Below are 9,830 nucleotides of genomic sequence, written 5' to 3'. Positions count from 1 at the left end.
CTTGTGTTACATTAATTTTTTTTAAATGATTGTTTTAAAAAAATTATTTCCTTAAATAAAGTGTACGTGTTTACTGCGCAAACAACGGTAACTGATTAGGTCTCTTCCATACTTTTTCCTGCTTTCCCTAAGTTCCACCTTTCACTCACATAGAAATAATGAGGTCTAAGACGTTCTTTTGAGTCATCAGTCTTCTGACTGCGTTGATGCGGCCTGCCACGAATTCCTCTTGAGCCCAGGGGTGAAAAACGGCTGCAGAGACGGGTACGAGAGTTGCAACAGTTGAGTTACTGACAGCCCAGTTACAGCAAGGGGCTACCAAATCAGTCTCCTCAACGAACGTTCAGCGATCATTTCTGCGTAGGACCACACAGCAGGTGTCTGGTTTCTGTAACTATGCTGGCTGCTGATTATTGACGTCGAAGGCTGGAAACTGCACGCCGTTACCGCAGCTCGGTGGTCTTTTTCATGAATCAACCTTTATGCTTCAGTGGGCAAATGAAACTTGGCGTGTACGGCACTGCAACAACTGTAGTAAGTGTCTACTCGGGCGGAGAGAGCGTTAAGGTCTGGGGAATGTTTTCGTGGCGTTGCCTGGCAAAGCCCGTCAACCTGCAAGGCACACTGGATCAACAGGACAATGCAACTATCCTTTGGAACTATGTCCTCCTCTACTCAAAATTTGTTTTTTCCCTCGGGACGATTGCATCTGCCAAGAAAACAATGTAACGTGTCACAAAGCTCACAGTGTACACGCATGATAAGACGACCACCAGGATGAGTTTACCATACTCCGCTGGACACCAAACTCCCTGTGTTTGAACCAATTCAAGAATCTGTAGGACCATATCAGTCGGGCTGTCCGAGCCAGGAGTTCTCAGCCAAGAGATGTAGAACAGCCTCCCTCGTTATTCGAGTCAGAATGGCTTCGCATTGTCGTCGCTACCTTCCAGAACTTCACTGACTCTATTACGGAACATAGGTGCTGCTAAAGCTGCAGACTTTTGATACGTGATCAAATTAATGTGACTGGAGAGTGTACGGTTGTAAGGCATCGGATTATATAGAAGTTTTACATGAAGTAATTACAACAGCACTTTTATTTTAATTTATTTAGAACCTGACACATCGACGTATGGGGATTGCTATGATGACGACGGACGATTCGTCGCCAACTTTGGCTGTTGGCCAATGCTAAATAGAAATATATAAATCACAGCAGGTCTGTCAGTAACGTCGATAAGGTGATGGCTGAATGGTGTGGATCTGCAACGACTAAAATAATTAGAAGTCGTTGGTAAATAATAACATATATTGTACTTAACTGCTTGTGCAGGATTCTTCTTGCCTGATTGCATATAATTATAAACAGATAGCTATTGAGGCCTCACTTAGACCATAAGTTACTAAGCGCCTTGTTATATGTTGCTTCCTATCAGGTAAAGGCTATGCTACTTTCCTACTTGATGTCCCCAGCAAGAATGTACGAGAGCTCGCTGTAAACTTGATACAAGCCACGGAGCGGCGCTAGCGGAGCTGGTCGCGACTCGTGGGTCCAGCGATACTAATGCGGACCGCTGTCGATAACTGCAACCCCTGACAAGTGTGGTATCGAACGTTGATACCACAAGGATGACGTTACTGACCACATGCATTGCAAGCTCATGGGATATTTGGCAGTCAGAATACGGTGCAAATATTTTTTTTTTTTTTTTTGTTGTTGAGAAAGCACAGGAAACGAGGTCGGGCATTGTGAACCAGCGGTCCATTGAAAGCCATCTTCTAGCAACACACATTTATACGGGCACGGGCCGTTGAGAGTCTGTGGAAGCTAGAGTGGGCAACGAAGCCCTTTCCTGTGAAACAGCTCTAGCTCAGCGACAGCTTAGATTTGAAAAAACCAACAGCCCTTGGCACTTCTTAAGAACTTGGCACTGAATTGCTACTTGGACTAGCACGAACTGGCAGAAAGTTATATGATCCGAATTAGGAAGGGAGTTCCGGTTAGAGAAAAGTCTTGGAACTGGACAGGAATGTGCGATCCTTTTGCTGTTCTTTTGCAGTAGCGGAGCTGTTAGTTTTGTCTAAAAAGCTGACGGGGCTGAGCCTTCTCTGTGAGTGGAGATGAAGGGTCTTTGTGTGCGCCCTCTTGCGCACAGTAGAGAGGCACTTAGACTCCGATTGATTATCGTGTGGATGTATTAGCACTGTCATGTAAGCTGTACATTTGCCACTCTGTAAGCACAGTGGGGAAATTAAGAACCTCTAAGAGCGGACAATTTAAGTGCCTTTAATTTTATATGTAGGATAATTTCCCACTCCTTTCAGGAGCCTTGTAGCAGTTGTGTTCGGTGCAAAATTTCTGTTGTGCAGACTCCTGTGTCTGGCTGGATTTCAATGTAATGTGTGTAACTTACTGGATTACCATTATAGTAATGTCATTGCAGGGCCTAGTGCATTAAACGCTAAGGGATCTGTATTTTTGATTCAATTTGGCACAAATAATTTTCTGTATTTCTATTACTGCCAGCATTGGTTCAATTATTCATCTCACTTATTGTGGCCTGTGAGCGTAGTGGGTAGGATGGTTAAGTGTTTTATATATGTTTACTATTGCACTTGTTACTTGGTTGTAGTCGGGGCTTTGATGTCAGCATGAGCTGAGGCATTATTTTGGAATGTGTGTCGTGAGCAAATATTTCACCATTTTATTCTTAGTCCCTTTACAGCTTACGTAATTATTTATGATATGTAACTTCCTGGCAAATTAAAACTGTGTGCCGGACCGAGACTCGAACTCGGGACCTTTGCCTTTCTCGGGCAAGTGCTCTACCAACTGAGCTACCCAAGCACGACTCACGCCCCGTCCTCACAGCTTTACTTCTGCCAGTACCTCGTCTCCTACCTTCCAAACTTTACAGAAGCTCTCCTGCGAGGTTCGCAAGGTTCGCAGGAGAGCTTCTGTAAAGTTTGGAAGGTAGGAGACGAGGTACTGGCAGAAGTAAAGCTGTGAGGACGGGGCGTGAGTCATGCTTGGATAGCTCAGTTGATAGAGCACTTGCTCGCGAAAGGCAAAGGTCCCGAGTTCGAGTCTCGGTCCGGCACACAGTTTTAATCTGCGAGGAAGTTTCATATCAGCGCTCACTCCGCTGTAGAGTGAAAATTTCATTCTATTTATGATATGCTTTTATTTTTTCTCGTACGGTCTTTGTTATTGTAAAGTTAAAGGAAATCTGAGAGGCAGGAGATTGTACTGTTACAATACGATAATGTAGTGCCTGTGTTATTCCCAATTATGATGTAGTGTTCCTTTGTACATGCATGCATGACGAAAGGAAGAGGCTCTGCATCGACTGCAGCCAATATGAAATACACTACCGCTTGTGGAAATTGTAACACCAAGAAGGAAACGTTCGAGTCCTCCCTTAGGTATTGCTGTGTGTGTTATCCTTAGCGTAAGTTTAAGTTAAATAGGGACCTAGGACCTTCGCAGATGGGTTACATAAGATCTTACCACAAATTTCCAATTTTTCCTTTCAGCCCTACTATTCAGTACGTCGTGAGGCCACCATGCGCTGCAGTTGGAGGTGCTATACGCCATGGCATTGAATAAATAAGGTTCTGAATACGTTCCTGAGAGATTTCTCTGCGCGCAGTTTGTATGTGAGCCCACAAATCCATGACACCAGTTACTAGAGGACCGCGACGCCCCAGGTGCCGACCAATCATATCCCAGACTTGTTCGATGGGCGACATGTCCGGCGAACGTGCAGGCCAGGAAAGTAATGGTACCTGTCGCTCTTTGAAGAAGTCCTGTACATTCCACGCAATATGTTGCCTGGCACTGTCCTGTTGAAATGTGGCCTTTGGAGATGCCTGATGCAGGGGAAGTACCTCAGGCTCCGCAACCTCCATTAGGTACCAGTTGCTGTTCAAAGTTACCACAATACGTACGAGACGAGATCGGATGTCGTAACCAATGGCGCCCCAAACCATCACACCTGGTGTTTGCCGGCTATGCCGCTACACAATGCAGCCCTCCAGGTTGCTCTCACCACGGTACCACCGTACATGTATGCGTCCATCACTGTAAGACACGTTGAAGCGAGACTCATCCGATAAGATCACATGTTGCCACTCAGCACCCCAGTGACGGTGTTCACGTGCCCATTGAAGTAGGAGGAATTTGTGACTTCTGGACAATGGAAGCCGACGTAATGGCATGCCAGCAACTAGTCCAACCTACAGCAGACGGCGACGAACCGTCGATGTAGTCAAGTTCACACCTGTTGCAGTGCTTCAGCGACGAGCCAACACTGTGGATGACGCTGTACGGTCCGTAATGGCCATGCCGATAAGATCACGGTCATCCTGTGCTGCGGCCATATTCCGTGGTCCAGTTCCCGCTCGTCGCAGCGTACGATCTTCGTCTATACACTGCTTCCACACACGCGTCACTGTCGTAGCAGCACGGCCTGTAAGAGCCGAAATGTCAGGATATGACAACCCCGTTTCCCGGAGACGGGTTATTCTGCCCCGTTCGAACTCGCTCACGTACCGATATGGCTCCCTTTGACGTCGAAGAGGCATACTGGCACTCACTGTTTCCACCTTGTGTCAAAGCTCTGCACTGACTACACTGGAGCGCAACACCGACCCTGTCGGACCGACACGACATGTCTCCGGTCGACCTTCGTGTACCCCCACTCGCTGCAAAACGTATCACGTATTTGCTTGCACACCCGTCGCCACTTACACCAAATGTGGGGCTATTCGGGTAATTCCTTCCCGGTGCTGCACTTTTCACAAATGGCAGCGTGTACGAAATGTATTCGCATTTGTGAATGTGAACAGCCATCAGCTGTCTAACGGTATGACGGCAGTGTTTATTTGTACCGGACCGGGTCTCGAACCCGGATTTACCGCTTACCTAGGGCGGTCGCCTTGTAATTCTATCCGAGATCGACTCACGGCCACATCCGAACTTACGTCTGTCGTCATCAATGCGTCCACAAACTGTACTCGTAGATCCATTTTGTATATCCCTGTGCGCGGGGAGATATTTTACTGGAAGTGCTTGCCCATTGTCGGCGGAAAATTACGATGTTGGAGTGCCGGTGTTATTCCGGATTACGATGCAATGCAGCATTCCTTATGTTCATACGCACAGTGCACGTTAAATTCGGACTAACGTGGGTACTGCAATATCACGTTTATCCGCCGTCACCAAGCAAGCGACTTTCAAGTAAAATGTCTCGCCTCTACAGGAATATACATACTGGATTTGCAAGAGCTGGTTGTACACACATGGTTGACGACGTAATGCAAGTTTAAGTATGGTCATGAATCCAGCTCTGATGGCCTAATGGTACAGCCGGCACGGTAGCTCAGCGTGTTTGGTCAGGGGGTCAGCTGCCCTCTGTAATAAAAATACTGAGTCAATCGACCAACAACGAACATAAAAAGGGATGTCTTACGACGTCCGCCCCGAGCAGATGCAACGAACAGAAGCGAACAAAATGAGATTAAAGAAAAATGAAATGGTACGACGACTGCTCGCGATGAGCGGAATCTGCTTTCTTCGGAACTGGGAATATTTTTGACGCCATTTGGTATTTTTCTTTTCTAAAACAACCTGTATACAATGTGGCACAGTTTTTTTGTGGTAGGCTCTCTCAAAAATTTCAGTACCTTGGAGGAAATGATGTCTTCCACTGATGGCTAATTTTGACTTAGGTCTTTCATTGCTCTATCAGACACGTCCTTCAGTATCACATGTGCTGCTACTTCCACTTCGTTTTCTGTAATACTGTCTTCATAATGCTTTCCTTTATATTCCTCATCCTTAATTCCTTCCAACTACCAGCCATACCTTCTTTGCTTAGCGTTGGACTGCCATCTGTTCTGTTCATATTCCTACTGTTGCTCCGCTTTTAACAAAACAGTTACTGGAAATGTGTGTTACGCGACATCTACCATTTGTTATCATCAATTGTGTTTCTAAAGCTTTGTATTTGTCATCCAGTCAGTCCTGCTATACCTATTTTCTCATACTTACACGTTTTTTTTCCTTACTAGCTACCTCTTGCTTATTTTTGTGTCATTTGGTTCCGATCCCCGCTAAGCATACAAAATAATTTGTTTCATCAAATATTTCTTCAACCGCTCCATCCACAGAGCTAACTGACATGTATACTTGGACGTTTTGTGGGTCTCGTCTTGCGTTGAACAACTATGTTAATGCTTTCCCTATGTTTGTCGTTGTAGATAACCCTATTCCTACTTTCCTATTTATTTCCAGAACTACTTCTGAATTACTCCTGTCTGATTTTGTATTTACAGCCACGTATTCACCACTCATGAAAACATATTGTTCCCAACAAATAGCTCAATACCTCCGACTGTACATAACTTCCGCGGATCCATATTTTCTAAATTGCGTACCATATTAACGTAACCAACATTCTATGTTTCCGACCCGTGCATCGCCCGATTTGCTTCCTGGTGACGACGTCTGATAACTTCCTCCACTGAGATCTGAGTGAGGCCTTCTTTATTTCTGGATATATTGGATCGGTCGCAGGGAACTGGAGGACCTGGCTTTGCACTTCTGGCCACCGAGATCTCCTGATCTCACACCCTGCGACTATTTCTTACGAGGTTATGTGATGCAAGCTGTTAACGTCCCACCTCTGCCAACGACTCTGAACGACCTGCGGAACTGGATCACTGCAGCCGCGCACTCAGTAACAGCAGATACGCTTTCGCGTGGGACGAGTTTGGTTACCGCTTTGATGTTTGCCGTGCAGCCAACGGTGGTGACATTGAACATTTATACAATTTTTGACAATTCTAACTATTAAAAACTAATTAATTACAAATTATTAAATTTATTAAATTGATATCAAATATTATGTAAAAAAACTTTCAAACATCCTTTTTTTCATTGGTATAAAGCTTGTACATGGTAGAATGAAGGCCAAGGAGTATCGTACACTGGTTGCACACCTCGTACACTCCTTCATGAAGATCATGTTTCCCGACGCCAATGGGATTTTCAACAAGTTAATGTGCTGTTCCAAAGCCAGGAGTATGTAGGAGTGGTTGGAGGAACACAGCGTTGAGTTCCAATTGATGTTCTGGCCTCCCTACTCGCCAGATCTGAACCCGATCGAACACATCTGGGATGTGGCTGAATGCGGCGTCAGAGCTCATCTCCCCCTTCCCCGGAATTTGGGGGAATTAAGAGACTTGTTTGTGCAGATACGGTGCCAACTTCCTCGAACGACCTACCAAGGCCTCATTACTTCCATGCCACTACGAGTCGCCTCTGTTTTCCGTGCCACACATGGACATACTTTCTATTAGGTAGGTGGTTAAAAAATGTGATTGATCGTTTTGTGTACGTACTGTAGACATAATTCCTTGAATTCGACTATAATAAGCATTATTATCCTCCATTATAATGTTTCTTTTCATGCCATGCCTATCCCCATTCAATAAATATTTGAAATACTAAAGATGAATGAATTTTTAAAAGTTCTATACTAAACTGTCAGAATTCTATAGGAACGTGCATACTTTAGAACGGTAGTGTATACAGCAGACGAAGGTTACAGGGTATAGTAATTATGAAGCCACTAAAATACAAACATAATATGAGACCAACGACAACATTAAACTAATTGGCTATATTTATCTGAGAATAACAAAACTCTAATATTTTTTAAGGAAAATGTAGTTATCACTCCTCTTTACCAACAGTGTAACACTCCAATAACATTTTGATTTAGTTTCACATTACACGAGAAGTGGATATAAGACAGAAAAACTCTCCTCAGGTGTATACTCAATAAATAAATTTAGTCTTGGATATTTGACAGGTTGGATTAGGTAGAGACTATCTAATGAAAAGAGAACTTTTCGTCATAGTTTCGTTTGGTAAACGTGGAAAAGTGGCGGAGCAAGCAGGTGATACAAGAGAGACTAAATGTATGACGAAGGGACCCATTTTCAAATATACGACATCATAAATTCCAAGAACAGCCAAAGGGAGTCATTCAAAAAGCCTCGTACGACACGGTGCCAACGGGGTGGAACTCCACTTTGTTGGAAAATGAAGTCCTGGGATTTTTCCATAACTTGAGTCAACAGCCATTGTTCCAACATGTCCAGGTACGTGATTCCTGTTACAGTTCTTTCCACAAAGAAAAATGGTCCATAAATCTTTGTACGGGATAAGGTACATAATAAGTTCATCTTCAGTGAGTCACCTTCGTGTTGCAATGGGGAATGTGGATTTTCCAAACCCCATATGCGAACATTGTCTGTTGACATTTCCACTAAGGTGGAACGTCGCTTCATCGCTAAAAATTACAGTCAATAGAATTACGTCATCCTCCATCTTTGCTAGCACATAACTACACAATGCAAGTCGCTTCTCTTTGTCATTGGTGTTGTCAGCCTGCACAAGTTGTAAGCGATAGGGCTTGTACAAGAAACGCCGTCTCAGAACTTTCCACACTGTTCTTTAGGGTATTCCAAGTTCTCGGCTGCTCCTATTCGTAGACTTACTGGGTATGCAAGTAATATGATATTCATACCAATTTATAATTCTTAGGCAACTGTTTACATGTTGAAACTTCCTCTTTGTGTATAAAGAATGTGGCAGTGCTAGAAAAACCTTTTACGTTATTTAATTTCAAACAGCTGAACAAAACTCAGCGTACTCAGACATTTTTCTCTTTACTTATTCTGATCATCACAAAACTGACACAATATTTTAGCGCAACGGAATCTGACTTTCAATAACCCTGCAAAAGAATAGCCCTGACAAACAAAAACTTATACCTTCCATGAATCACTTACCTCACAAAAATCTTCGTTACTGGAACTGCTGCAGCACAGCGAGGGCCAATACTGCCTGCTAAATAAAAGATTGTGACTACTGACAGGCATAGTTCGCAAATGAAAGATTCTGATAGAGAACAAACAATACATTTACGTTAATAGCGTTCAAAAGTCATTATATATATATATATATATATATATATATATATATATATATATATATATATATATATATATATATATTGAGACCTCCAATTAAACACATTTTGACGGACATACGTCCAGATCGTCCGCTCATAGTAAGCTCTCAAAACTCTGCCATCTCTCTCTCCACATCCACCACTGCTGGCGGCTCACCTCCAACTGCCCAACGCTGCGCGCTGTTCACATCCAACTGCCCAACACTACACAAGCGAATATTCCAACAATGAGTCCAACCAGCCACAGACTGCACACAGCGCAGTCAGCGATTTTCATACAGAACACTTCGTGGCGTTACCAACATAAAAACCTAAACAGCCTACTTACAATGTCTTCAGTTCAGAATTACCTTCTAGAACAAAACACATCCATAACAGACGGGAATGAAACTGCCTTTAGCAATAATAGTGGTTTCTATTATTAAAGGATATTTTCAGCTACCCTGGTAAGTTCGTTTTACAGTGAAATGTGGAAGGAGGCATGATGTAGCAGTGAGAGACACGTCAATTTTTCTGTCACACTAGCTCAAATCTTGTCAATTTTTAGGTCTTGCAGAGAATGACCGCAAATGAATACACATTTCACTATCAGCTTCTATGTACCGAAATGACATAAGTCATGGGATATCTCCTAACATCGATAGGCGTACTTCGGCAACTCGACGTGACACGCACTCAAAAAGTCGTGGGAAGTCCCATGTAGAAATATTCAGCCACGTTGCCTTTATAGTCGTCCATAATTGCGTACGTATTACAGATGCAGGATGTTGAGCACGAAAG

At 43.6% G+C, this 9,830-nt stretch overlaps 1 non-coding gene across 1 annotated transcript; it reads right to left on the bottom strand.

The window, feature by feature from the left end:
* Window positions 1–2,777: 2,777 nt before the first annotated feature.
* Trnas-aga lies at window positions 2,778–2,852 on the bottom strand. Its single transcript has one exon. It is a non-coding gene; the product is annotated as a tRNA-Ser (tRNA).
* Between the last annotated feature and the right edge of the window lie 6,978 nt (window positions 2,853–9,830).

This window comes from Schistocerca piceifrons, chromosome 3, assembly GCF_021461385.2.
Source record: "Schistocerca piceifrons isolate TAMUIC-IGC-003096 chromosome 3, iqSchPice1.1, whole genome shotgun sequence".
In the NCBI taxonomy this organism is placed as follows: domain Eukaryota; kingdom Metazoa; phylum Arthropoda; class Insecta; order Orthoptera; family Acrididae; genus Schistocerca; species Schistocerca piceifrons.
This window is presented reverse-complemented; position numbering and strand designations above follow the sequence as displayed.